Raw genomic sequence first — 27,659 nt, 5'->3', positions numbered from 1 at the left:
CTCATCACCTTTCACTCAAGACCATACTCAGATATGTGGCCACCACAGGCAGATGAGATGTTTGGGGACCCTACTGACTGTTATTTTACATTAATTTTCACTTGTTTTAGGTGATGGGGTTGTGTGGCAGAGAAGTGGGCAAGAAGAGCTGTTGGCATGCATGGTTTCTGTAAGACCTGGTGCCATTCCATGCTGCTCCACCTTTCCATACCCCACTTAGCACAACAAAATCCAACAATGAACTCAGACCACCCCTATACATACCTTAGAAGGCAGTTCATGATTCAAGCATGGCCCTCAGGGATCTCACCACACAGCTGCTCTTGAAATGCCTGTTCCAACTTCACTTAATTCTTTCACTGGGAAGAGCCTGGGTAAGTATTTTGTTTTCTCCATCTTATAAAACTTCTAGCGGATGTGTTAACACCTGGAGCAAACTACTAACCTGCCCACTAGTATACATTCTCCCTTTTTATTCTTTTGCTATGTGTTTAAAAATCAGAGACACTGTTACTGTGAGAAGCACCATGTTTTGTTTTACAGTAAGAAAAAAACCCAAACAAAGGTGGTACATCAAAGGCTGCACCTCAGTGGAGGGGAAACAAGAAGTATGCCTGCCATCCACCAAAATGAAAAAAAAAAAAAAAAAAAAAGGCTGGAAAATAACATGTCTTACACTGGTGGAGATAGGAAAAAGGAAAATTTCCCTTGAGAACTTAAACCAAGAACTGTTAGTCATTTAGATTTGTGGTCTGAATTCATACTAACTGTGGTTTTAAAAAAATCACAAACAGAGAATTTTTTTTTGCAAATTTATTTGAATACTTTTATTATTTACAAATGCATTCACTTACCTATCCACAAAGATATTCATTTTAAAATCACCATCAAGAACAAAGTATCTTGAGTTACTATATCCATTTCAACATGCAGGACACTTTTATACATCATTCATGGTTGATTGTAAGAAAAAGTACTGGTTAAAAAAATGAGGGTAATTGTTTCCATTTCTTAGAGATGTTGAAAGATAAAATTTATACCATTTGATTCAGTCTTGATTTTAAGATTAAATTTTGAGACTTGATTTATACCATTTGATTTTAAGTCTTGATTATGAATGCATAGGCTATATAAATAAATTCTCTTGGCAGTTTCACCCGTCACCCAAATCATCACACACAGATAACACAAAACAGAATGCACTACCAAGAACCCTGAGCCAATTCTTCTTTCTTTTAACTTTTGAAAATATTTTAATTTACTTTCATTTATTAAAAGTATTTTAGCTAAATATCTAATTCTAGATTTAACACCATGCTCCTTCAATAGAACTTTTTTGACTAACAATTATGTCAATTTGTATTTTACATTTAATCTACAAGTTATTTTAAATGGTTTCAAATAAAATGTACACACAGATATTAGTTTGATTACACTTAATCTTTACCACCTTTACTAAGGTATGATTGACAAATAAAAATTATATATATTTAAGGTACACAACCTTACATATATGTTTTGATGTATTTATATACTGTGAAATTATTACCACAATGAAACTAATTAAACTGTTGCCCAAACCACCTGCTGCTCATCAATTACCTCATTGAGTTACTCTTTTTCTTTTGGTGTGGTGGTGATATGATGTGGCTGTGTCCCCACCCAAATCTCATCTTGAATTGTAACTCCTACAATTCCCACATGTCATGGGAGGAACCCCGTGGTTGGGGGTTGAATTATGGGGGCAGGTCTTTCCTGGGCTGTTCTCATGATAGTGAATGAGTCTCACAAGATCTGATGGTTTTGAAAGTGGGAGTTTCTCTGCACAAGCTTTCTCTTTGTCTGCTGACATCCGTGTAAGATATGACTTGCTCCTCCTTGCCTTCTGCCATGATTGTGAGGTTTTCCCAGCCATGTGGAACTGTGAGTTCTCAATGAAACCTCTTTCCTTTGTAAATCGCCCAGTCTCGGGTATGTCTTTATCAGCAGTGTGAAAATGGACTAATACAGGTGGGTTCATTTGAGATCTATTTTACTAACAAAGTTTAAGCATACATGAAATAATTAACTAGAGTCATCATGCTGTACATTGAGTCTCCAGCTCTTACACATCTTTTAAAAACATGTTTGTACCATTTGATCAGTAATCCCAATTTCCCCAGCCCGGGGGGTGTCACCATTCTACGCTCTGTAGCTGTGAGTTCCATCTACTCTTTTTCAGATTCCACATAAAAGTGAGTTCATGCAATTTTGTATTTCTATGACTACCTTATTTTACTTAGTGTAAATTCCTTAAGATTTATCCATGTTTTTGCAAATGGCAGGATTTTTTTTCTTTTTTAAGGCTGAGTAATATTTCATTAGCTAGAGAGATAGGTAGATAGATATAGATATACACACTTCACTTTTTAAATTCATTCATCTCTTAATGGACACCTAGGTTGTTTTCATATCTTGTCTATTATGAATAATGCTGTGATGAACATGGGAGTACGGACATCTCCTCAAGATAGTAATTTTATGTCCTTTAGGTATTGCTATGATTTGAATGTTTGTCCCCTTCAAAACTCAGCTGAAATTTATTTGGTTGCTCTTGTGGTAAGGTTAGGAGGGGAGCGCTTTGGGAAGTGACAGGACCATGAGAGCTCTGTCCTCGTGGGTGAGTTGAATGCCATTATAAAAGGGCTAGTTTGACCCCCGTTCCTGTAGTTTTTTTGTCAGGCGGAGAATTAAATTTAAAGTAGTCTCATGTTGGGAATTTGCCTAGATTACCGGAAGAAACAGATGCAAATCAACTCTGGAAAAACACAAGTTCAGTCCAGACAGAATAACTGTAAAATGAATGCTGGTTTGAGAGATGTCAAAATGTGAGTATGTATGTCTTAGAGTAGATAGTGACGGTGATGTTTCAGCTGGACCTATGGCCAAGTCGCTAGAGTCTGCATTTCCCAGTCTTCTCTGAAGCTGTGTAGGGCTGGGTCACTTACTAGGCTGAGAGCAGCCTGGGGGTCTCTGGCTGGGAACTGGTGACCATTGTAGTAAACTCCCTGGATCCAGGGTGGAAGGTCCTGGTTGGAGATAATTGAGCTCACCACCCCAGCCTGGATTCCTGGATGACGTGAAACTCAGAGAAAACTAATTGTCCCAGACCAGCGGTTTACTGGATAGCTGAGGGTCAGATAGCAAATATTTTAGGCCTTTCTTGCCATAAGGTCATGGTCGTACTACTCAACTATCTAGGTAGAAGGAAAGCAGGTATAGCCAACAGGGAAATGAGTGGGCGTGGTTCGGCTTCTATGAAACTTTATTTAAAAAACAGGCAGCAGTTTGGATTTGGCCCCCAGGCTGTCACTGGTGATCCCTGCCCTAGCCCATCCACACATGTTTGGAGTACTATGAGACATTTAAGCTACTATATTTTGTGTTTCCTTGTTATAGAATCTTAGCCTACATTCTAATTAATGCAGCCTTCATTATGGATTAATTCCCTGAGAAGTGTTTTAACTGGCCCAACTCTTCATCTGCTTCTACTCTCACCTGAGCTGGCAGTGGTCTTCACTTGTCCCTGCTTTTGGTCTCGAAATCCTGTGTGTCACTCTTCAACCTGCCACCAAGATGGGTCTTTCAAGAAATAGTCTCATTTTCTCCTCCTTAAAATGCTCTGAGTTTACTCATTGCAAAGAATAAAATATAATCTCCTAGAGAGGCAGAGGAGACCCTGATCCAACTAGCTCCTGCCTACCTTTTCAGTTTATGCTACAGGCAACATTAATCTTCAGAGAGGTGTTTGCTTGTGCCACCCCTTCTGGCTGGAATGGCCTTCCCAACAAGGGCTTTTCATTGCACTTCAATTATCTATCACAACTCACTTCCAGGGTTTCCTTCTGTAACAGCCCCTTCTAGATTCTCTCCTGCTAAGAAATTAACTACCTGCAAGTTGAGGCTGTATCTTATTGGTTTTTATTCCTCTAGGATCTGGCACAGAATAACCTCTGTTCATGCCCTAAATGAGTGAGCACCTTTTTCCTCTTCTGTCACTATTCGTAATTAAAATGATCTCTTTACTTAGGAAATACATAATATTTATAATATTTATAAAATCAGCAGAATAGGACATTCTATTTAGAAAGGATAAAAGGAGGCCCACAGACTAAGTACACTGCACAAAGTTTATTTATCTAAGATTTGTTCATTTTCATATTTCACTTGTGAAAGCCTACTCTCCTCCTTTCAAACATCTGTTCCTTCTCCCATCTGTACAATAAAAATCCTCTCCTATGTATTTACTCACTTTTGCCTTTGTGCAATGCTCTTCTTTGAAATACTGTTGCCCAAACCACCTCCTGCTTAGAGGAAATCTCACTCTGTCATTTCTTGTCTCATATTGTGTGTCCAGTTGCTCTGCACAAAGATGCAGTCACCTTGCTCTTTACTGGGTAGAATAGGATGTTACATGAAACGTTTGTATAGATCCTTTTTGAAGTTAGTTGTGTGGGAGACCATCCCCTTTTGTAAGGTTTGTCAAAAGTGAGGGGGTCAGAGCTGGACTGATGACTTCTAAACCTTGTTCATGCACCAAGGATGTGAGATGTTGGGCGATAAGAGAGTTGGGGAGACTGTGTACAAAGAGCTGCAAGTGTACTGTGAGTTAGCCCTTGCCTCAGCAACCCCTGCTTCAGCAACCCCCACCAGGAAGGAGGAGTGAGGGGTGCTTGTCCCATCTTCAAGCCCTGCAGAAGCTTCAACAGACCACCCCCAAAGAGCTAGATATGTACCGCTTAGAGTTATAGGGTCAGCATGGTCTGAAGACTGGCGCTCTCCAGAGTAAAGGTCCAGAGACTGGCTGGGCAGAGGTGTGAAGAAGAGAGGCTGCAGGGCTGGGATGGACCAGACCTTCCAGAGGTCGTCAGGAGTTTTCCCCTGGATAACATCCAGGTGCAAATGAAAGATGCAGCATGGGGCTACTTCAAGTCCTGTCTAAGGGGGCTACCTGGAGAGGTTAATACAGGTCAGCAGAGAGAAGCTGAAGATGGAACTAGATACCTAGGAACCTCAAACAACCAGCTGGGATAGAGACGCACAGGCCTGGGTCAAGAGAACTGCAGGGAAAGACACACATTGATGATTGCCAAAAACTTCCACAAAAGTGCTAGCAAGAGAAACAGCTCTACCTCACTGCCAGGCTCAGAATGCATGAAGCCAGCTTACAATAGTGCCAACTGGGAGAACTTTCCTTCCCCACTTACCTCCCCTCCCTCTCTCTTCAACAACAGAGGGGCAGTCCAACACCAGGCAAGAAATCTGGCAGAAGCAGAGGAGAAATGCTGGCGGTGAAAGGGAAGAGATGCTGACACTGCCCTTTCTGCAGGACTGGAGTCTTGCCCAGGGCCAGGCCTCGCTGGAGGAAGGGGAGAAGGCACAATTGTACATCCTGTGCCTGCTTGGATTCTGATAAAGGCTCGTAGTTTCAGATTTCTGCTTTGAGGATGTCTGCAGTAGCTATAAGTGACCAGAAAAATCATAAGGACAGCTTGCATTCTCACCAAGGGCCTGGGGGAAGCACAGAATATAAACATAAAACTGTTTTATGATTATATTTCCCCACATCAGTCTTGTTCAATAAGTCAATTAAATTTTTTCACCTATGTTTTTGACTTTTGAAGACAGTGGCATGTTTATTATTCCCAGTAATTTTTGCCAAAATTAAAGGAAAGAAAATTGAAAGGCAAAAGGATGTGCTTTTGAAACTGAGGTTGTGCTGGGAACAAAGGCGTTATTCGCTAAGAGTAAAAAAATACAACACAAGGAAATTAAGAACTGAGCCTATTTTCTTGTTAGCTACTTTCTCATGCACTTTAATACTATTTCATAAAACTATCTTTCACACTTCAGACATCTCAAGATTAGGAATATGTGTTATTTTTTGCTCCTTCTCTGCAGCTTTTTGGAGAGGAAAGCAAACAGAATCATAGGGAATCTATTCAGGTAGTGAGAATCTCATGAAGTACAGAAGACACTCTGATTAAGACCGAAACCTCCTGAGGAGTTTGGCTTTAAACCTCATGTTCTCCCTGGCAAAGTGTCTTGATCTGAAATCCATGTTAAGCTAAAATGCCAAGAAGATAAAATATCTTCAGACCTGGCTTTGGCTGGGCTGCTAAAAGGAGCCAAGTGGAAGAAAACTGCAACCTGGAATATTACAGCTGAGGTTTGCTGGTGGCTGCACAGGTGTGGGAGTGATAGTGATGTCAGCGGCTAGAACATCACCTTCATTTTGCCACAAACCAATTGCAAAATGGCTTCCTTTCACTGGAAGGTATGTGTGGAATAAATACTCCTGTTGCTATGGAATTAAATATGGGCAAGCTTGGCTTCAGGGACTGAGGTCTTGATTTTAGAGGGCAGGCTCAGTAGGAGTGAGTCAGAAAGAAACAGTTTTGTGAAAGGGCTACTTATTTGTACTGGAAGTGGGGCCACCACCCCCACCATCCTCTGGGAATGCGATAGGAGGCCTCTGCTCTCTCTAGCATGTTGCTTCTGGAGCCTGCCAACATCCAACCTTTCTAAGGCATATGCCTTACGTGTAAACTTATGTTTATATCAAGAAATACGTGAGGGTGGCTGGGAGCAGTGACTCACACCTGTAATCCCAGCACTTTGAGAGGCGGAGGTGGGTGGATTGCCTGAGGTCAGGAGTTTGAGACCAGTCTGGTCAATATGGTGAAATCCTGTCTCTACTAAAAATACAAAAAAATTAGTTAGCTAGGCATGGTGGTGCGCACCTGTAATCCCAGCTACTCCAGAGGCTGAGGCAGGGGAATTGCTTGAACCCGGGAGAGAGAGGTTGCAGTGAGCCAAGAGCATGCCACTGCACTGCAGCCTGGGCAACAGACTCCATCTCAAAAAATAAAACAAGAAAAAGAAAATAAATATGTGAGGGTACTGGGCAAGATGGCTCACTATGCAGACAGGTGGAACAGCTGCCACTGAGGGACCCAGATGACTGGAACACTCCTAACAGATCTTCAGAGGGAAGGCACTGAGAGTTAACGGAGGGAAGACTCAGAAGCTGGGCTGAGAGTGGAGGAACCTGGGAACCCTGCATGGGGTTACCATGTACCAGGACTCGTTCCTGGCCTGCAGTGGCTCCACGAGAGTGACTGAATTGAATTGGTAAGGAGCAACCCACTCTTGCCACAGGCCTCTGGAATCCTAGCAGGAGGAATCCTCTTGACCACTACAGACACTTGCCACACAGAGTTGGCAAACAGACTACTTAGAGAAGTGGCAGGGGCAGCACACCAGCTGATGTGGAGCCCGGAGGTTTAGTGCAGCAGCGTTTGTAGTGGAGCACAGCCAGCGACACCCATCCCCCAGGCTTGACTTACTCCCAGGAGAGACTCTGGCCCTAGAGGAACTGTCAGACCTGAACTCTGCAGGACGGTCTTGCCTATCAGATGGGGCCAGTCCAACCTGAGAACCCGTGGTCTGCTGGCCTCTCCCTGGGCCCCAGGCTGGCCATGCCTGCTTGCCAGGCAGCTTCAGATGCCCTGGGGGCCTGCATCATAACTCCTGTACTGGCAGACAGTGCCTGACAAGCAGAGAGCTCCAGCAGGGTGGCCCCCATGGCCATGCACTAGCCTGCCCACTTCCTCCCTCCACTGCAGCTTCCCCCAGGCCCATGGACACCCCCACACATTGCTTTGCTGGGGTGTGTATGCAGGGGGCAAGGGGGTCACTTTTCTTGCCCTGCCAGTGTGCATATGTGCATGCACCCTGTCCTGTCATTGTTGTGGTGGGAGCGCACTCCACACCATCACCACCACGGAGGAACTGCCATTGCAGTTGGAGACTGGGTGGGGCCAAAGCCAGCCAGCCCCACCCCCACCAGCACCCCATCTCTGCACCAACACTGCCTCAGGAGTGAAACTAGGAACAGAGAACAGCAGATTCTTTCCATCTCTGAGTGACCACCCCTGAATGTGGTTCGCAGAGAGTGCACACAGACCTGTGCCCACCAGTGCCCTGACCCCATGCCAACATCACCCCCAGTGCATCTGTAGGCAGTCACCAGCAGGGTCCCCCTGCCCTCCTGAGCTATGCTGCCTCCACCACTGTTGTGAATGCCCAAATGGAGGCAGGCACCCTGGCACCTGCTAGTATCCTGCTGCAGACAGCGAGTGTGTACCCTGCTGGGTTGTCACTCCCACTGCTGCTGGCACATGCAAACAAGGATGGATCCTACTGCCACCACACTACAAAATCCTTTAGCTGACACCACACATCAAGATGTAGTGACCAGTGGTCCAGGAGCACCTTGGCTTCCATAGTGCAGATAATTCCTAACCTCAAGGAGCCAGAGAACAAAGTCAGGCTTGATACAAGTCCCCCAGAGTTAGAGCACACAGTCCAGGAGTTGGGAAGTGAGTGTTGGCACCCTAAAGTCTTCCAGAAATGAAGCCAGTTGACTGATTACCTTATAGCACAATCAAACCCTCAAGGTCATCAAATAAGATTGAAGAAAAAAAAACCCATCTAAATGTCACCAACTGCAAAGACTGAAGAAGCATCAGCCCACAAAGATGAGAAAGAAGCAGCACAAGAACTCTGACAACTCAAAAAGCCAGAGTGCCTTCTTTCCTCCAAACAACGATGCTATCTCAAGGATAGCAAGGATTCTGAACAAAGCTAAGATGGCTGAAATGACAGAAATATGGACAGAAACAAAAATCATTGAGTTTTTAGGAGTACATTGAAAACCAATCCAAGGAAGTTAAGAATCACAGTAAAACAATAGAGAAGCTGACAAACAGAAGAGCTACTATAGAAAAGAATGTAACTGACCTGACAGAGTTGAAAAACACATTACAAGAATTTCATAATTCAATCACAATTATTAATAGCAGAATAGACAAAGTTGAGGAAAGAATCTCAAACTTGAAGACTGGCTTTCTGAAATAAGACAGTCAGACAAGCATAGGGAAAAAAGAATAAAAAGGAACAAACAAAACCTCTGCGAAAATATGGGATTATGTAAAGAGATCAAATCTATGACTAATTGGTGTCCCTGAAACAGATGGGGAGAGTATAAGTAACTTGGAAAACATATTTCAGGGTATCATATATGAGAACTTCCCTAACCTAGCTAGAGGACCCAACATTCAAATTCAGGAAATGCTGAGAACCCCAGTAAGATATTTCACAAGAAGATTATCCCCAAGATATGTAATCATCAGATTCTGCAAGGTCAGAATAAAATAAAAAATGTTAAAGGCAGCTGGAGAGAAAGGTCAGGTCATCTAGAAAGGGAAGCCCATCAGACTAAGAGCAGACTTCTCAGCAGAAACCCTACAAGCCAGAAGAGATTGGAGGTCAATATTCAACATTCTTAAAGAAAAGAATTTCCAACTCAGAATTTCATATCCAGCCCAACTAAGCTTCATAAGCAAAGGAGAAATAAGATCTTTTTAGACAAGCAAATGCTGAGAGAATTTGTCAACACCAAGCCTATCATGCAAGAACTCCTGAAGGAAGCCCTATATGCAACGAAAAAACCATTACCAGCCACTACAAAAACACACTTAAATACGTAGACCAGTGACTCTATAAAGCAACCACAGAAACAAGTCTGCATGATGAGCAGCTAATATCATGATGATAGGCTCAAATCCACACATGTAAATATTAACCTTGAATGTAAATGGGCTAAATGCCTCAATTAAAAGGCATGAACTGGCGAGCTAGATGAAGAACCAAGACCCACTGGTATGCTGTTTTCACGAAACCCATCTCACATGCAATGACATAGGTTCAAAATAAAGGGATGGAGAAAAATCTACCAAACAAATGGAAAACAGAAAAAAGAAGGGGTTGCAACCCTAATTTCAGATGAAACAGACTTTAAATTGGCAAAGATCAAAAAAGACAAAGGCATTACATAATGTTAAAGGTTCCATTCACCAAGAAGAGCTAACTATCCTTAATAGGTACACACCTAACACAGGAACACCCATATTCATAAAGTAAGTTTTCAGAGATCTCCAAAGAGACAGACTCCCATACAATAATAGTGGGAGACTTCAACACCCCACCTATGGTATTAGACAGATCATCAAGGCAGAAAACTGACAAAGATATTCAGGACCTGAACTCAGCCCTGGATCAAATGGACCTGATAGACATCTACAGACCTCTCCACCCAAAAACAACAGAATATACATTCTTCTCATCTGTACATGGCACCTATTCTAAAGTTGGCACAAAACAATCCTCAGCAAATGCAAAAGAACTGAAATTGTAACAAACCACTGTCTCAGACCACAGAAGAATAAAATTTGAGATTAAAACAAAGAAAATAGCTCAAAACCATATAATTACATGAAAATCAAATAATCTACTCCTGAATGACTTTTGAGTAAATAATGAAATTAAGATAGAAATCAAGAAGTTTTTTGAAACTAATGAGAACAAAGATGCAACATACCAGAGTCTCTGGGACACAGCTAAGGCAGTGCTAAGAGAGAAATTTATAGTGCTGAATGCCCATATCGAACAGAAAAATCTCGATTTCACAAACTAACATCAGAACTAAAAGAACCAGAAAACCAAGAGCAAACCAACCCCAAAGCTAGCAGAAGACAAGAAATAACCAAAATCAGAGCCGAACAGAAGGAAATTGAGACCAGAAAAACTATTCGAAAGTCCAAAAATCCAGTAGTTGCTTTTTTTAAAAAAAAATTAATAAAATAGATCACTGGCAAGACTAATAAGAAAAGAGACAGGATCCAAATAAACACAATTAGAAATGACTAAGGGGATATTACCACTGACTCCACAGAAATACAAATAACCATCAGAGAATATTATTAACACCTCTATTCACACTACTTAGAAAAATCTAGAAGAAATGGATAAATTTCTAAACATATACACCCTCCTAAAACTGAACCAGGAAAAAATTGAATCTCTGAACAGACCAATAACAAGCTCTGAAATTGAATCAGTAATAAATAGCCTACCAATCAAAAAAAATAAAAGCCCAGGACCAGATGAATTCACAGCCAAATCCTACCAGATGTACAAATAAGAGCTGGTACTATTCCTATTGAAACTATTACAAAAAATTGAGGAGAAGAGACTCCTTGCTAACTCGTTCTATGAGGCCAGCATCATTCTGATACCAAAACCTGGCAGAGACACAACAAAAAAGGAAACTTTGGCCAATATCCTTGAGAAACATTGATGCAAAAATCCTCAACAAAATACTAGCAAATGAATCCAGCAGCACATCAAAAAGCTTATCCACCACCATCAAGTAGATTTTATCCCTGGGATGCAAGGTTGGTTCCACATACATAAATCAATAAATGTGATTCATCACATAGACAGAACTAAGGACAAAAACCACATGTTAATAGATGCAGAAAAGGCTTTTGATAAAATTCAACACTGCTTCATGTTAAAAACTCTGAACAAACTAGGCACTGAAGGAACATACTTCAAAATAATAGGAGCTACCTATGGAAAAACCCACAGCCAAAATCACACTGAATAGGAAAAAGCTAGTCAGAAAACCAGAAATAGACAGGGATTCCCTCTCTCACCACTCGTATTCAACATAGTACTGGAAATCTTAGCCTGGGCAATCAAGCAAGAGAAGGAAAGAAAAAACATCCAAATAGAAATAAAAGAAGTCAAGCTATCTCTGTTTGCAGACAATATGATTCTATACCTAGAAAACTCCATAGTCTGTGCCCCAAAGTTCCTTGATCTGACCAACAACTTCAGCAAAATCCCAAGATACAAAATCAGGTACAAAAATTAGCATTCCTATACACCAACAACCATCAAGTTGAGAATCAAATCAGTAATGCAATTCCATTCACAATTACCACAAAAAGAATAAAATACCTAGGAATACAGCTAACAGGGAAATGACAGATCTGTATAAGAACCATAAAACACTGCTGAAAGAAATCAGAGATGACATAAAGAAATGGAAAATCATTCCATGTTCATGGATGAAAAGAATCAATATCATTAAAATGGCCATATTGCCAAAAGCAATTTATAGATTCAAAGCTATTTCTATAAAACTATGAATGACATTCTTCACAGAATTAGAAAAAAACAATTTTAAAATGTATATGAAATTAAAAGAGAGCCTGAATAGCCAAGGCAATCCTAAACAAAAAGAACAAAGCTGGAGGCATCATGCTATGCAACTTCAAACTACACTACAGAGCTACAGTAACCAAAACACCATGAAACTGGTACAAAAACAGACACATAAATCGGTGGAACAGAATAGAGAGCCCAAAAAATAATGCCTCACACATGCAACTATCTGATCTTTGACAAACCTGAAAAAAACAAGCAATGGAGAAAGGACTCTATTCAGTAAATGGTGCTGGGATAACTGGCTAGCCATAGGAAGAAGATTAAAACTGGACCCCCTTCCTTACACCATATGCAAAAATAAACTCAAGATGGATTAAAGATTTAAATGTAAAACCCAAAACTATAAAAACCCTGGATGGCAACCCAGGCAATACCATTCTGGATATAGGAACAGGCAAAAATTTCATGACAAAGACGCCAAAAGCAACTGAAACAAAGGCAACAATTAACAAATGGGATCTAATTAAACAAAAATGCTTCTACACAGCAAAAGAAACTATCAACAGAGTGAACAGACAACCTATAGAATGGGAGAAAATTTTTGCAAATACGCATCTGACAAAGGTCTAATATCCAGCATCTATAAGGAACTTTAACACATTTACAAGAAAAAAGCAACCTCATTAAAACTGGGCAAAGGACATGAACAGACACTTTGCCAAAGTAGACACATGTGCAGCCAACAAGCATATGAAAAAAAGCTCAACATGACTGATCATTAGAAAAATGCAAATCAAAACCACAATGAGATACCATCTCATACCAGTCAGAGTGGCTATTATTAAAAAGTGAAAAAAAAAAAAAAAAGATGCTGGTGAGATTGCAAAGAAAAGGGGACACTACATGCTGTTGGTGGGAGTGTAAGTTAGTTCAGTCATCATGGAAAGTGGTGTGGTAATTCCTCAAAGACCTATAAACAGAACTAGCATTCTACCCAGCAATCCCAATACTGGATATATAAGCAAAGGAATATACATTGTTTAATCATAAAGACACATGCATGCGTGTGTTCTTGCAACTCTATTCACAATAACAAAGACATGGAATCAACCTAAATGCCCTTCAATGGTAGACTGGATAAAGAAAATGTGGTACACACACACCATGGAATACTGTGCAGCCACAAAAAAGAATGAGATTATGTCCTTTGCAGGGACATGGATGGAACTGGAGGCCATTATCCTTAGCAAACTAATATAGGAACAGAAATACAAATACCACATATTCTCACTTATAAGGGGGAGCTAAATGATGAGAACACATGGACACATAGAAGGCAACAACAGACATTGGTACCTATTGGAGGGTGGAGGGTTTGAGGAAGAAGAGGATCAGTAAAAACAACTAATGGGTACTAGGCTTAATACCTCGGTGATGAAATAATCTGTACAACAAACCCCCATGACACAAGTTTACCTATATAACAATCCTGCAGATGTAGTCCTGAACTTAAAAGTTATTTAAAAATGTAAGGCACACATAACTAATTCTTTACTTAAAAGAATAATAATAGAAATATAATAAGCACCCACATACACCCCACCATCTCAAGAAGTATAACATTGCCAGTGTTTCTGAATTCCTCTGTCTGCCTTAACTGATCATGTACCCTTCTCTGCCCATACTCCAGACAGGATGAGTCTCCAGAATTTTTATCCACCTCTTGCTTCTCTTTTTACTTTTAACTCACATACATATTCCACTAATTGACTCATTCATTTGGCCTGTTTTTGATGTTTATATAATATATAGTCTGTTCTCTTTTGTATCTTGTGCTTACACATATATTTTTGAGATTCATCATGTTAATATTGGTAGTTGGCCTTTTGTTCACCACTGTATAATATTCTGTAGCATGAATATATCAAAGCTAATATATTAGTTCTACTCATGATTGACATCAAGATTTTTTTTTTCTATTATGAATGCTGCTTCTATGATTATTCTTTTTCTTATTTATTTATTTATTTTTTTTGTAGATATGGGAGTCTCATTTTGTTACCCAGGCTTGTTTCAAACTCCTGGCTTCGAGCAATCCTCCCACTTCAGTCTCTCAAAGTGCTGGGATTACAGTTGGGAACCACTACAGCCTATGATCATTATTCTTTTTTTTTGAAATGGAGTCTCACTCCATTGCCTAGGCTGGAGTGCAGTGGTGCGATCCCAGCTCACTGCAACCTCTGCCTCCTGGGTTCAAGCGATTCTCCTGCCTCAGCCTCCCTAGTAGCTGTGATTACAGGCATGTGCCACCATGACCAGCAAATTTTGTATATTTAAGTAGAGATGGGGTTTCACCATGTTAGCCAGGCTGATCTCAAACTCCTGACCTCAGGTGATTTGCCCACCTCGGTCTCCCAGAGTGCTGGAGTTACCGGTGTGAGCCACCGCACCCAGCCATGATCATTCGTAAACATGGCTTCTGCAGTGCTTCTGCAAGAGTTACAATCCTTGAAATAGGATTACTGAGTGGAAGAATATATGCATGCCCAATTTATATCTTTACACCAAGATATTTTTCAATGTATTTTCCTGTTAATAATAACTTCAGTATTGTTTAAGAATTCCTATCATTACATATCCTTCCTTACTGTCAGTACTATCAGACTTTACCTTTTTATCAATCTGGTGGTATGCATATATGCATATTTCATAATATATTTGTGAAATGATATCTGATCTCTCACAATATATGAAATTATACCTGATATTTAATTTGCATTTCCTGACTAATCCAATTCCTGACTTCATAAGGTTGTGTCTCTTTTTAGGAATTATAGGTACAATCTTCTCTTTTGTGAAATTCCTATTCCTGTCTTGCCTGCTTTTATAGAGTTTATTGTTCGCATTATGTAATAGGCATTTCTTATTTTAAGTATTTTGTCAAGTGTGTTGCAAATGTTGTCTCCTGGTTTGTGGCCTGTCTTTTAACTTGGTGATGTCTTTGATGAGTAGGATATACAGAAGTTGTTAAAAATTTAATGTAGTCATATATACCAATGCTTTCCTTTATGGTTTGCATTAAGAAATCCTTCCCTTCTCTGAAGTCATAAATCAATTCTCCTAGATTCTCTACTAAATTTTAAAAAAATTACATTTAACATTTTAATTTCTTAATCCACGTGGAATATGTGTGTGTGCATGCTTGTGTGTATAATCCCAAAATGCTTGATCAGGTAAGCATTTCATATCTGAAGAGGCTGTCCTGGCACCAGGATTTGGGACAGGAAGCATGGCATGCCAGCAGAGTACATCTCTGTTATCTCTTTAGTGGGAGTCCACCCAGAATTCTATGGTCCTAATTAATATAGTGTTATAAGCCTGGACACCTGGGGGGTCAAGTCTACCTATTTTGGTAGATATGCCTTGTCTGTTTCTGATGGTGCTTTTGCTGTCAACTTGGCCAGGCTATAGGCCAGTTATGCAAACATAATCTAGGTGCTGCTGTGAAAGAATTCTACCTATGGAATTACAGCCCTTAATCAGTTGACTTTAAGTAAGGAAGATTATTCTGGATTATCTGGGTAGGCCTGATTGAATTTGTTAGAAGGCCTTAAATGCAGGACTGAGGTTTCCCCAGGAGAGAGAAGAAATTTCACCTGTTGATGAGAGCTGCGGCTCGTTCCTCTGAAGTCTCACTGTGCTCACGACGACTTCCTGTATGCATTTGGGACTTGTTTAACCAGCCCCTGAGATCATGTATGACAATTCCTTGCAATAAATTTCTATGTCTCTCCCTGTTTCTCTTTGTTCCTCTCTGCCTCTCTGTTTCTGTATTTCTCTCTGTATTTGTGTACACATATGCACACGTATATATTCATATATGTGTATATATATATTCTTCCTCTGCTTCTCTGTTTGAACCTTGACTTATGCATTCTTCTCTCTTTCATATAAATGACAAAATTAACTTGTCAGGTTGATTTTGTAATTTATAGATGTTTGGGTTTCAATGTATATTACATTAAATCTATATGATAATTTGGATGGAATTGATGTCTCCACAGAATTGAATCTTTCTATCCATGTTTTCCCACTTACTTAGGCCTTTTTATAACCTTTCCATAGAGTTAAAATTTTCTGCAAAACTTTATTTTTGTAGCTATTACAAGTGTCAATTTCTAAACCTTGTTCTTATAAAATAAAAGACATTCATAAAAGTTGCATGGCTTAATGAATTATTATAAACACCTATATAATCACTGCTCAGGTGAAGAAACAGAACATTGCCTGAAGCTTGCTGAGCGCCTCTGTCTATTCACAACCCACTTCCTCTACTTGAAACACAATCATTATTCGGACCTTAGAAAACTGCCTCACTTCCTTTTCTCCCTCCTGTCCTTCCACAATTTTGTCACTTCTGTAAGAATTTCTAAATAATATGGTTTAGCATTTTATGGAAATGGAATCAGGCAGCAGTGTGAGTCCACATTATTATTTAAACTTTACTCTTTCTCATTAAATACATGTTTATCATTATGAAATGTCCCTCATTGCCTCTTAAAGTCTTTTTTTTTTTTTACTTTAATGTCTACTTTGTGTGATATTAATAGAGCACACTAAGATTTTCCCCATCCTTTTACGTTTTGCCTTTCTGAATCCGTATTCCTGGTGACCACTGTGGTTTGCCACATTTTAAAAATATTTTTTTGCGGCGAACCCTTTACTATTTTATTGCCCTCTGAGCTACAAGACATTATATATTTGGTACTGATTTTCTAGTTATTTTAAGAGGATGGCGAGTGCAAATTAAATTCATCTGATTTGCTTTTATCAGAAGCAGAGTCCCCCAGTTGCATCTTCTTTTAAGTCGCTTTTTATTTGTGGATGGCTTTAAAAATTAAGTTTTTGTGTATTGATCCTACACCCTGTTGGTAAACTCATTAATTTTTATCTTTTTATATATAAATTCTTTCAGATTTCCATGTACATAATCATATTATTAGCAAATAATGAGAAATTTCATTCTTTTTGATCCTTACACCTTGTATTTCTTTTTCTTGTCTTGCACTGGCAAGTATCTCCAATACAATAAATACAAAATAGCAATTAGGCTTCTTTGGTTTCTGATTTTAAAGGGAATCCATTTAATGTTTTGCACTACACAAAATATTTGCATGTTTTTAAAAATTGGTATGCTTTATCAGATCATGCAGATTCCCCTTTTATACCTAGTTTGCTAAGAGATTGTTGAAAAAGTCATAAATGGTTATTGAGTTTTATTGGAGCTTATTCTGCATCTATTAAGATGATCATATGATTTATCTCTTTGAATCTGTTATTGTGGTGAGTTACATTCCTAGGTTTTTCTAATGTTGAGCCAATTTTGCACCTTGAATAAATTCAACTTGATTATGTGCATTATCATTTTTGTGCATTTATTGACTTGGTTTGCTAATGGTTTATTTAGAGCTTTTGCATCTACGTTCTTAAATGGCCTGGAATTTAACTTTTGTATAATGTTCATGTCTGATTTGACAGCATGTTTACACAAGCCTCATTAAATGAGCTGGGGAGTGTCTCCTGTTGTTCTTTATTTGAAAGAACTAGTATAAGCTTGGAATTATGTGTTCCTTGAATACTCAGGAGAGCTTACTTGTAAGCCCTCTGGGTCCTGTGTGTTCTCTGTGGGAAGACTGTAACTACTGATTTAATTTATAGGCTGGATCTGCCATCATTAAAGATTCTCACCATGGGAGTGCCTGCTGTACCAGCAGGGCCCAGGCTATGAGACAGCAGGCAGGCCGGCCCCTATTACCTTACTGTCCTCCTGTCCCTTTCCAACTTTCCTGGAGTCAAAATCCACAGGGGCTGCGGCTCTCCCCAGTGGCTACAGAAGAGCAGCTCTGAAGGACAGCTTGTTAGCGGTGGGCAGGTGCAGCCGGAGGAACCACATACGCTCTGGGCACTTGCCTGCACTGTCCAAAGGCTGCCATCTTCTCCACAGAGCAGTAGGTTTGCTCGAGTCAGGATGAAATAAAGACAGAGAGGAACAAGTGGGAACCAAGGAAGGAGGGTTAGTGAGAGTGTAATGGTTCTGGAGGCTCCCCATTGTATGGCTCACTGACATTTAGTTGCTAGATAGGGGATAGCCCAGGGAGGGGGCAGTGGTGGCAGCCATGTGGTAGGTGCCTGCTCAGAGGGCAGGCTCAGTTTGGCAGCTCTTTACCAGCCAGTAGGACAGAGATCTCAACATTTTAATGTCTGTTGTAGCTTTTCTACTGTGCACCAGCTCTGAACACTGGATTTAGATTTCTGGATTGACCATTATTTTCTTTCAGCTCTTTGAAGATATTATATCACAGGCATCTGACTTCATTATTCTGTGAGAAGTTAGCTATTCATCAAACTGTAAATTCTTTGTAGATAATTTATCTTTCCTCTCTAACAGCTTTTAGTGTCTTTTTCCTCTTCTAGTGTCTTACAGCTTCATGATAACATATCTAAGTGTCATTTCTCTGTATTCAGCCTGCTTGGCTTCCTGATGGGAGGACTGGAATCTTGCATCAGTATTAGGAAGTTGTCAGGTGCTGTCTTTTGAGTGTTGCCCTCCTCATTCTCTCAATTACCTCCTTCTGAATTGCCTATTGTGCTTTCGTACTTTTTCCTCATCTTTTCGTCACTTCATTTCTCTCTGATGCCTTCTAGATAAATTCTTCAGATCTAAGTCTCACTTCTTCTGTTTTCATTGGTAATTCCAGCATTGGAAGTGTTTGTGAGTCTACTCTTGGGATTCATTACTTTGCTGATTCTCACTCAAGTGACTTATTTCCTTTGTGTTTTCTGGTTTTTAATTGTAAGGTCTGAATTTTTTTTTTTCTTTCAACCTTTACCTGTGAGAAATCTTTGAGGTTCTGAATTTGAAGTACTTGGGTTAGGGATCTCTTTAAGCTAAATTTTCATATTGTGGGTTTGCAGTAACCACACAAGTAGTGTGAACTCCAGACCCAAACCCATTTTGTTGTGAGACTGTAGTTAATAATTTTGCAGAAAAGATTGCCCCACTCCTACCAGTTTACCAGAGACAAGGCAAAAATAACCAAGTGAATATTACTACTTGCTTTCTCCATGAGGGAGGGAGGTTGGAGAGGCTCTATTTTACTCACTGTAGATGTCAACCTTGAGAATCTCAGCATTGAAAGTCATGGTTCTCTTACCCATGTGTCCTTCCTGACTTGGGCCCAGACATTCTTCAGGTCCTGGTGCTTGGCCAGGTTTTTAAAATTTTCTCCAGGTTTTTCTGTAAGCTCTGCAAGGTAAGGTTTCACTTCATGTCTAGCAGTCATATTGCTGGAAGTGAGTGTACACTGTACTTGAAAAAGAACCCATTTTACAATTAGGAAACTGAGGCACAGGGAGATTAAGTAACTTTCCCAGGATCATAGAACTAGTAAGTGGTCAAGTTGGGACTGAGATCTAGGCAGCTGACTCTACTGACCAAGTACTTAAACCACAGGCCACCCTATAATAATTCTTCATTCTTCAAACACAGGCCACCCTATAATAAGTCTTCATTCTTCTTCATCTACCTCTACCATTGTTCTGTTGGTTTTGTATTTATTTATTTTTTAGATGAAGTCTTGCCCTGTCACCAGGCTGGAGTGCAGTGGTGCGACCTCAGCTCACTGCAATTTCCGCCTACCGGGTTCAAGCAATTCCCCTGCCTCAGCCTCCTGAGTAGCTGGGACTATAGGCATGCACCGCCACACCTGGCTAATTTTTTGTATTTTAGTAGAGACAGGGTTTCACCACGTTGGCCAGGATGGTCTCGATCTCATGACCTCGTGATCCTCCCACCTCGGCCTCCCAAAGTGATTGTTGTGTTGGGCTTTCTAAACATTTTTTTTTCTGAGGTATTACATTTTTTTTGGAAGAACTCCAGAAAGCTCACTATTCTGCAAACACTCTGGATGTATTACCCTGGTTTAAGGTACCTCATCAGAAAAAGGAAAGGAGTAAAGCTGGGAAGGTGGGAAATGGAGTTCTGTTGATTCATTTGAAAAGGTGTCAATACTGTGAGAAGGTGACCAGGAAACAGCCTCTCCAAGCACCTTGAGAAGTTTTCTGAATGAATGTGGATAGTTAATGGGAATCTCAATGGAAACAGAGGGACAGTCCCTGATGCTTTACACAGGTCACCTGTCTCTCTAACAACTGTTGGGACTAGATGCGTATAGCTCCGTAGGCTGGGAAGTCCAAGATCAAGGCATGAGATCAAGATCAAATTAAAAAACAAGGGAGCTCTCTGAGGCCTATTTTTGAAAGGCAATGGTTCCATTCATGAAGGCTCCACTTTCACGACCTAATCAGCAACCCAAAATCCTACCTCCTAATACCATCACATGAGAGACTCAGATTTCAACATAGGAATTTTGGAGGGGCACATTCGGTCTGTAGCATGAGTATATGGTGTCTATTGTATAAGTCTTTCAACATTTTAATATGTTTGAACATTTTCACAATTAAATATAGACAAGAAGAGGAAAAAAGTAGGGTGGTCCCTACGTCATTGTAAGTTCCTTTCAAGTGTCTTCTCACTTTTGTCAGCAAATATACTTAATATAGTACTCCGTACACACAGCTGCTCATGAAACACAGAAAACTAACATCTAAATTATCATCTAAAAGTATATGGTGCTCTCCATCCCCATCTGCCACATATGATTCAAAATAAAATAATGCAAACCTGAAAAAATATGCATGAAAAAGCCTACCCAAGTTTAGATTTTTCCCATTTTAGAAATGTGGTAACATTTCTATGAAATAAATCCTTCTCCACTGCAGCCTGACCAACATATTTTCTACATGTGTTCTTGCTTTGCTGGTTCTCTAAGCATGGGCTTAGTATGCAACTTGGGCAGTCTAGCACTGATAGGCTCTTGCCTATCAGTAGCTCTTGCTACTTTTTCCGTAATTAACAAATGCAAGAGCCCACCTCGGCCTCCCAAAGGCTGGGATTACAGGCGTAATCCACCACGCCCGGCCAGAAAAAGTAGCTTTATAAGAGACTGAAGCTTGCCCATACCTGCAGGTGATATCCACCTAATTTCACTGCAAGCTAAACTCTCTTTTATCACTATCTAGATAAATTCGGCATTCCATTCTCATTAAAACCCATCTTTGCTTGAAATACTGGTTACCTTGTGTGTATTCAATTCTTTTAGTAACTAGTACTTTTATTGCCTTGTCATGTTTACCTTAGTCACTTACTAAAATTCCTTTTGCAAAACCTCAACTGTCTGGTTATTTTCCAGGAGAAGAAGCAAATCTTTCCATAACACAGTTTGTAGAGAGAGAGAAGGTCCTCTTTGATTTCCTTCTCTGTCTTATATCTAGTTTTGCTGCTGCATCAAGCTGTTAGCCATATTCTTAAAAACATTTACTTTGGGCAATTTGCTTTTCTTATTAATGTTTAGTATTTCTATTTTATCAGCATGCTGTTACAATATTGATTAATATTGCTTACTAAATGTGATTTTGGGATATATGAGGTCCAATGTAAGGGGTCTGCCTTCTCCTCATCCCTCTCTTTTCCTTGGAAATGCCTCCCACCTTGGAACTGCCTCCCACCTCTTAATCCAGCAGAGGAGTCACATTCCTACATAGTTCCAGGCTCCTAGTTGAAACTAAGCTGGGCCTTTTGGAGGTGGAATCAAAAGATGCAGGGATCAGTTGACCTGTTTTTTCAAATGACCGAGACATCAATTCAGGGTGTTGGTCATAGCTGCTTTCCTCCCAGATGGCTGGGATGGAGTTTCCATCTCCACTAGAAACTTTTCTGTTAGAAGCTTATGTGGATCCCTTCAGTGAAACATATTTCAAAATCACAGTAGGATGATAGGTTGCCCATAATTGGTTTACTTTGGGAGGTATCTGGGGAAATGCAACTGCGTGAGGAATCCCTGGTTATCATCTATCAAGGTTGTCTTTGATAGGAAAATCACACTTCCTCCCAGAAACTAGAATATACTATCCTCATTGCAACATGTGAGGCTTCTGGGATAAGCAATAGCTAGGAAAAGATTTTTTTAAACATGAGTAGTGTATGCAATTATTTAAAACAATTCTTGGCTGGGTACGGTGGCTTAAGCCTGTAATTCCAGCACTTTGGGAGGCTGAGGCGGGTGGATCATGAGGTCAGGAGATCGAGACCATCCTGGCTAACACGGTGAAACCCTGTCTCTACTAAAAACACAAAAAATTAGCCAGGCGTGGTGGCTGGCACCTGTAGTCCCAGCTACTCAGAAGGCTGAGGCAGGAGAATGGCGTGAACCCAGGAGGTGGAGCTTGCAGTGAGCTGAGATTGTGCCACTGTACTCCAGCCTGGGCAACAGAGCAAGACTCCGTCTCAAAAAACAAACAAACAAAAAAACAATTCTTATTCACCTGTGTTGACTAGACAATGTTTTTATTTAAATATAATTAATATATAAAAACATAAAACTCATTATATACTCCTTGTATGAGTTACATACTCACAAGTGTTATATGACTATAAAACTAAACCAGATGTACAAACTAGACAGACAATACTGTGCGAAATGGATAATAGCCATACTTGTAAAGTTTTTCCTGTGTTCACAGTGTAGTCTAAGTGCTTTACATATATTTTGCTAATTTAATTATCACAGAGAGAGGTCATCTGATTTATAGTTGAGAAACTGAGGCATACAGTCTACACAACTGTTAAGTATTAGAGCTTGTCTTTGAACCCAGGAAATGTGGCTTCAGAGAGTGTGCATTTAATAATTATGTGAAGCTGCCTCTCTAAAAGCTAGTGAATTGCATTAAAGTGATAGATAGTGTGATTCAGTTAATGTTTATTTGCAGGTAGCTCGTTTAACTGGGTTGAAATATATTTGTGTATCAACCTGAATCTTTTGATTTAGAAAATGATGGCCCATCATCCGAGTCATTACTATGATTCCTGTCATTATTTTCTCTTTTTCACAATGAATGTTTTAATCACACATCTGTTATTTGAATGAGCCAATTTAGCAGTGCACTACAAAACACATTTTTATTCTGTAAAATAAAACAAAATAAATTGGTATGAAAAAGATGTGATTAGAGGAATACATTTATACATTGCAGGCCAAATGCTGTGGGTTCTTTTGATGAGGCTTAAAATAACTTGTTGCTCCATTTTCTTATCATTTTTTTCCCCTCATTTAACTGGAAGGAAAACCTCCATTTGTGATGGTGTTTGCCTTCCCTGGGCAATGTGGTCATAAACATAAAAGCAAAGAGGGGGACAGCCTGGGACATTTTGCTAGGAGATTGTTATGCAGATTCTTTGGAATTTAAGCAAATTTAAGCCATTTCAGCACGGCAATCTTTGAGATGAAAGCACAACCTTAAAATTTTTTAAAAGTTCTGTTTTCTCAAAAATATCTTCATAGGAATCTATGGTCTTTAGCTGAAAAACCAGCGGGCTGGAGGAATGTATTAGAGATTGGAATTTAATCTGATACTGAAAGGAATGTGGATGAGTACAGCAGGCGCCACTGCAGGGCTTGGCTGTGGAATTCTCAAGCATGAAAGACTCAGTGCTCTTTGTAGGTTCTGGATATTAGCCCTTTGTCAGATGAGTAGATTGCAAAAATTTTCTCCCATTCTGTAGGTTGCCTGTTCACTCTGATGGTAGTTTCTTTTGCTGTGCAGAAGCTCTTTAGTTTAATTAGATCCCATTTGTCAATTTTGGCTTTTGCTGCTGTTGCTTTTGGTGTTTTAGACATGAAGTCTTTGCCCATGCCTATGTCCTGAATGGTACTACCTAGATTTTCCTCTAGGATTTTTATGGTATTAGGTCTAACATTTAAGTCTCTAATCCATCTTGAATTAATTTTCGTATAAGGAGTAAGGAAAGGATCCAGTTTCAGCTTTCTACTTATGGCTAGCCAATTTTCCCAGCACCATTTATTAAATAGGGAATCCTTTCCCCATTTCTTGTTTCTCTCAGGTTTGTCAAAGATCAGATGGCTGTAGATGTGTGGTATTATTTCTGAGGACTCTGTTCTGTTCCATTGGTCTATATCTCTGTTTTGGTACCAGTACCATGCTGTTTTGGTTACTGTAGCCTTGTAGTATAGTTTGAAGTCAGGTAGTGTGATGCCTCCAGCTTTGTTCTTTTGACTTAGGATTGTCTTGGAGATGCGGGCTCTTTTTTGGTTCCATATGAACTTTAAAGCAGTTTTTTCCAATTCTGTGAAGAAAGTAATTGGTAGCTTGATGGGGATGGCATTGAATCTATAAATAACCTTGTTTACAAGAAAAAAACAAACAACCCCATCAAAAAGTGGGCAAAGGATATGAACAGACATTTCTCAAAAGAAGACATTCATACAGCCAATAGACACATGAAAACATGCTCATCATCACTGGCCATCAGAGAAATGCAAATCAAAACCACAATGAGATACCATCTCACACCAGTTAGAATGGCAATCATTAAAAAGTCAGGAAACAACAGGTGCTGGAGAGGATGTGGAGAAATAGGAACACTTTTACACTGTTGGTGGGATTGTAAACTAGTTCAACCATTATGGAAAACAGTATGGCGATTCCTCAAGGATCTGGAACTAGATGTACCATATGACCCAGCCATCCCATTACTGGGTATATACCCAAAGGATTATAAATTATGCTGCTATAAAGACACATGCACACGTATGTTTATTGCGGCACTATTCACAATAGCAAAGACTTGGAATCAACCCAAATGTCCATCAGTGACAGATTGGATTAAGAAAATGTGGCACATATACACCATGGAATACTATGCAGCCATCAAAAAGGATGAGTTTGTGTCCTTTGTAGGGACATGGATGCAGCTGGAAACCATCATTCTTAGCAAACTATCACAAGAACAGAAAACCAAACACCGCATGTTCTCACTTATAGGTGGGAACTGAACAATGAGATCACTTGGACTCAGGAAGGGGAACATCACACACCGGGGCCTATCATGGGGAGGGGGGAGGGGGGAGGGGGGAGGGATTGCATTGGGATTTATACCTGATGTAAATGACGAGGTGATGGGTGCAGCACAGCAACATGGCACAAGTATACATATGTAACAAACCTGCACGTTATGCACATGTACCCTACAACTTAAAGTATAATAATAATAAATAAATTAAAAAAAAAAAAAAAAGAAAGACTCAGTGCTTTGAGTGCCATCCACAATCTGTTACAGTAATTATGACCCTAGCTCTGTTTGGGATTGTGCTTATTGTGTTGTCACAAATCGCCAGTGTTGCTACTGAAGGCCAGGTTTAATCTATATTACTTTAATAAATCTGTAGGTGGGACTCAGCCTGAACTTTTACTATTTGAGTCCCAACTTACGTGTTTCATGTAAAAAGAGGAGTATCTACTGATAAGAGTACCCAATGTGGGATTGTTGGAAGATACTGGCCCATACAAATATCCTGGCTTCCTTGCCACTGCTGGGTCACCAATACCTGGTGGAGATCTGCACACACTTAGTGTTCAAGGAGTCCATGTTGAGTGGAGAAATGCCATTCACTCTTCTAAGGTCCAGAGAGATGTTTTCAGTGCCTCTGAGGCACAATATAGTTTCAGGTATTTTATAAATATGATCCAATGATTTAATGTCATTGAAGGAAAAACGACAAGATGAACTTTTTAAAATCAATGAATTCTTTTCTTTTTTTCCCCTTCTCTGAGTAAGGGAACTGAACATTTGCACTTCTATTTTAATAGGCACTTCTCTGTAAGTGTTCTAAAACTCTGCTCAGCCTCAGCCTCAGCTGGGTCTGGTGTCAGTAGCACTCCGTGTAGGATATTAGTGAGGCGGCCAATCACCTGGTCCTATCTGTCCTCTCAGATGTGCCTAAGAGGCTTCTGAAATCTTCTTAGAGCTAACTTGCAAGGTTCCTGCTGGAAGTCATTACAGGGAAAGAAAAACTTTCATGATGCTTTTTTTTTAAGGCAAAAACAGATCAGCTAATGAAAAATGGAAGAGTCAGTCAAGAGGAAGTAGCGGAGGAGAGAGAGCACCCACATGAGAACAGAAGAGAATATTTCCTTTAACACAGAATATACTAGGTTTAAAAATATGTTCTAGACCTTTCTCTTTGCAACTATACAATTAAATAATAATGAAGGAAATGTACTTCTAGTTCTTGTCTAAAAAATTATGGTGTGGAGATGGTAGTATTGCCTAGCTAGCATTTTGAGTCTTTTTCCTCTAGTTAGTGGTGGGTTGCATCGATTCTCTCCATTCTCTCAGGACTGGTCCCCTTTGGGTTTGACAGCATGTTGCCATGGTATCATCAAGACCTGCTTTCCTGCAGATGGGCCTGTAAATAGGCTTTGTATCAGCAAGGGAGTGGAGAGGGGGAAGAATATAATTTAACTAATTCATGTAATGATACTCATGAATGTCAGTGAAGTAATGGTGAAAATATTGGCTATTTGTATGCAGAGGAATTAAAAATAATCCCCTGATAAAACACTATTCATGCACACTGTACTCACCGTTGGGCTTCTAAAACATTTTAAATTTATATTTTAAGTGTGGTTTGAACTTTCCAACACCTGATCTAATACTGAAGTTTATCTTAGAGGACTTAGACATTTATCTTATTCTTAGATTGCATATAGTCAGTTGGTGTAGTATTGTTTTTACAGGACATCACTTTTAAGATGAAGTAAGCCCTTTCGGAAAGAAAGGTGCTTTCTTTACAGTAGTTTTCTGTGTATCCCAAAGAAGTTTATTGTTATCATTATTCATTATTCTTAGCATTGCCCAGCTTTTAAAACTGTTTACTGATTATTATAATAGATTGCATGCCATTTTGGTAACTCTAGATTTAAAAATTCTACAGATAAAGGCAGCAAAATTCCCCCAAATAATTACCTCTTCGAATAGTTTAATGGAATAATTAATTCTATTTCTAAGCAGTACTCTTCTTTTTGGGACCCTGTATTCTAAATTTTTCAAATACTCAGTACAAACTTTAAACTTGAATGTATCAAAAAAGTAAATAAATAAAATAGCTGCACCTAAGCGTCTCTCTTCCAGACAGGATGAAGCTGTGGAAAGGAGGACCATTGATGAGGGGCAGAGTGCTGGCAACTTCAGAATGCTTGAAGGGGAGGAATGAAATATGGCAGAGAGTGAAAATATCAGATTAAAGATGCCCTCTATGCCTTAGAATAGTGTTTACCAATATGGTGGGAAAATATTGTTCAATGAATGTCATCACTCTGCATAGTTTTAGAAGCGGTATGTCACTTACCTTTCCTCTGAAAATCCAAAGCAGGAGCCAGTACCTGGCAGTTGGAATCAACACCAGCGACCAAACAAATCTCTGGAAAGGTTTTCATGGGAAATCCAAGAAGCTACATCTGAAGAAAATATTTTGTCTGTGACCAACAAGAAAAGGACAGTTTCTCTGGTTTCTGCTTCTATCAACATTCCATTAGCGTCTAGCAACATCTCTGGAGACACT

General features: G+C 39.8%; 1 long non-coding RNA gene across 1 annotated transcript in view; it reads right to left on the bottom strand.

Annotated features, from left to right (window-relative positions):
- LOC105490838 (uncharacterized) overlaps positions 1-27,600 on the bottom strand; it is a 45,786-nt gene extending 18,186 nt beyond the window's left edge. The window contains exon 1 of the long non-coding RNA XR_011623641.1: positions 27,447-27,600. This is a non-coding gene — a long non-coding RNA (uncharacterized lncRNA). The remainder of the gene's footprint in view (positions 1-27,446) is intronic.
- Positions 27,601-27,659: the final 59 nt, after the last annotated feature.

This window comes from Macaca nemestrina, chromosome 5 (genome assembly GCF_043159975.1).
Source record: "Macaca nemestrina isolate mMacNem1 chromosome 5, mMacNem.hap1, whole genome shotgun sequence".
NCBI classification, from domain to species: domain Eukaryota; kingdom Metazoa; phylum Chordata; class Mammalia; order Primates; family Cercopithecidae; genus Macaca; species Macaca nemestrina.
The sequence above is the reverse complement of the archived record's forward strand: the minus strand, read 5'-3'. Positions and strand labels throughout refer to the sequence as shown.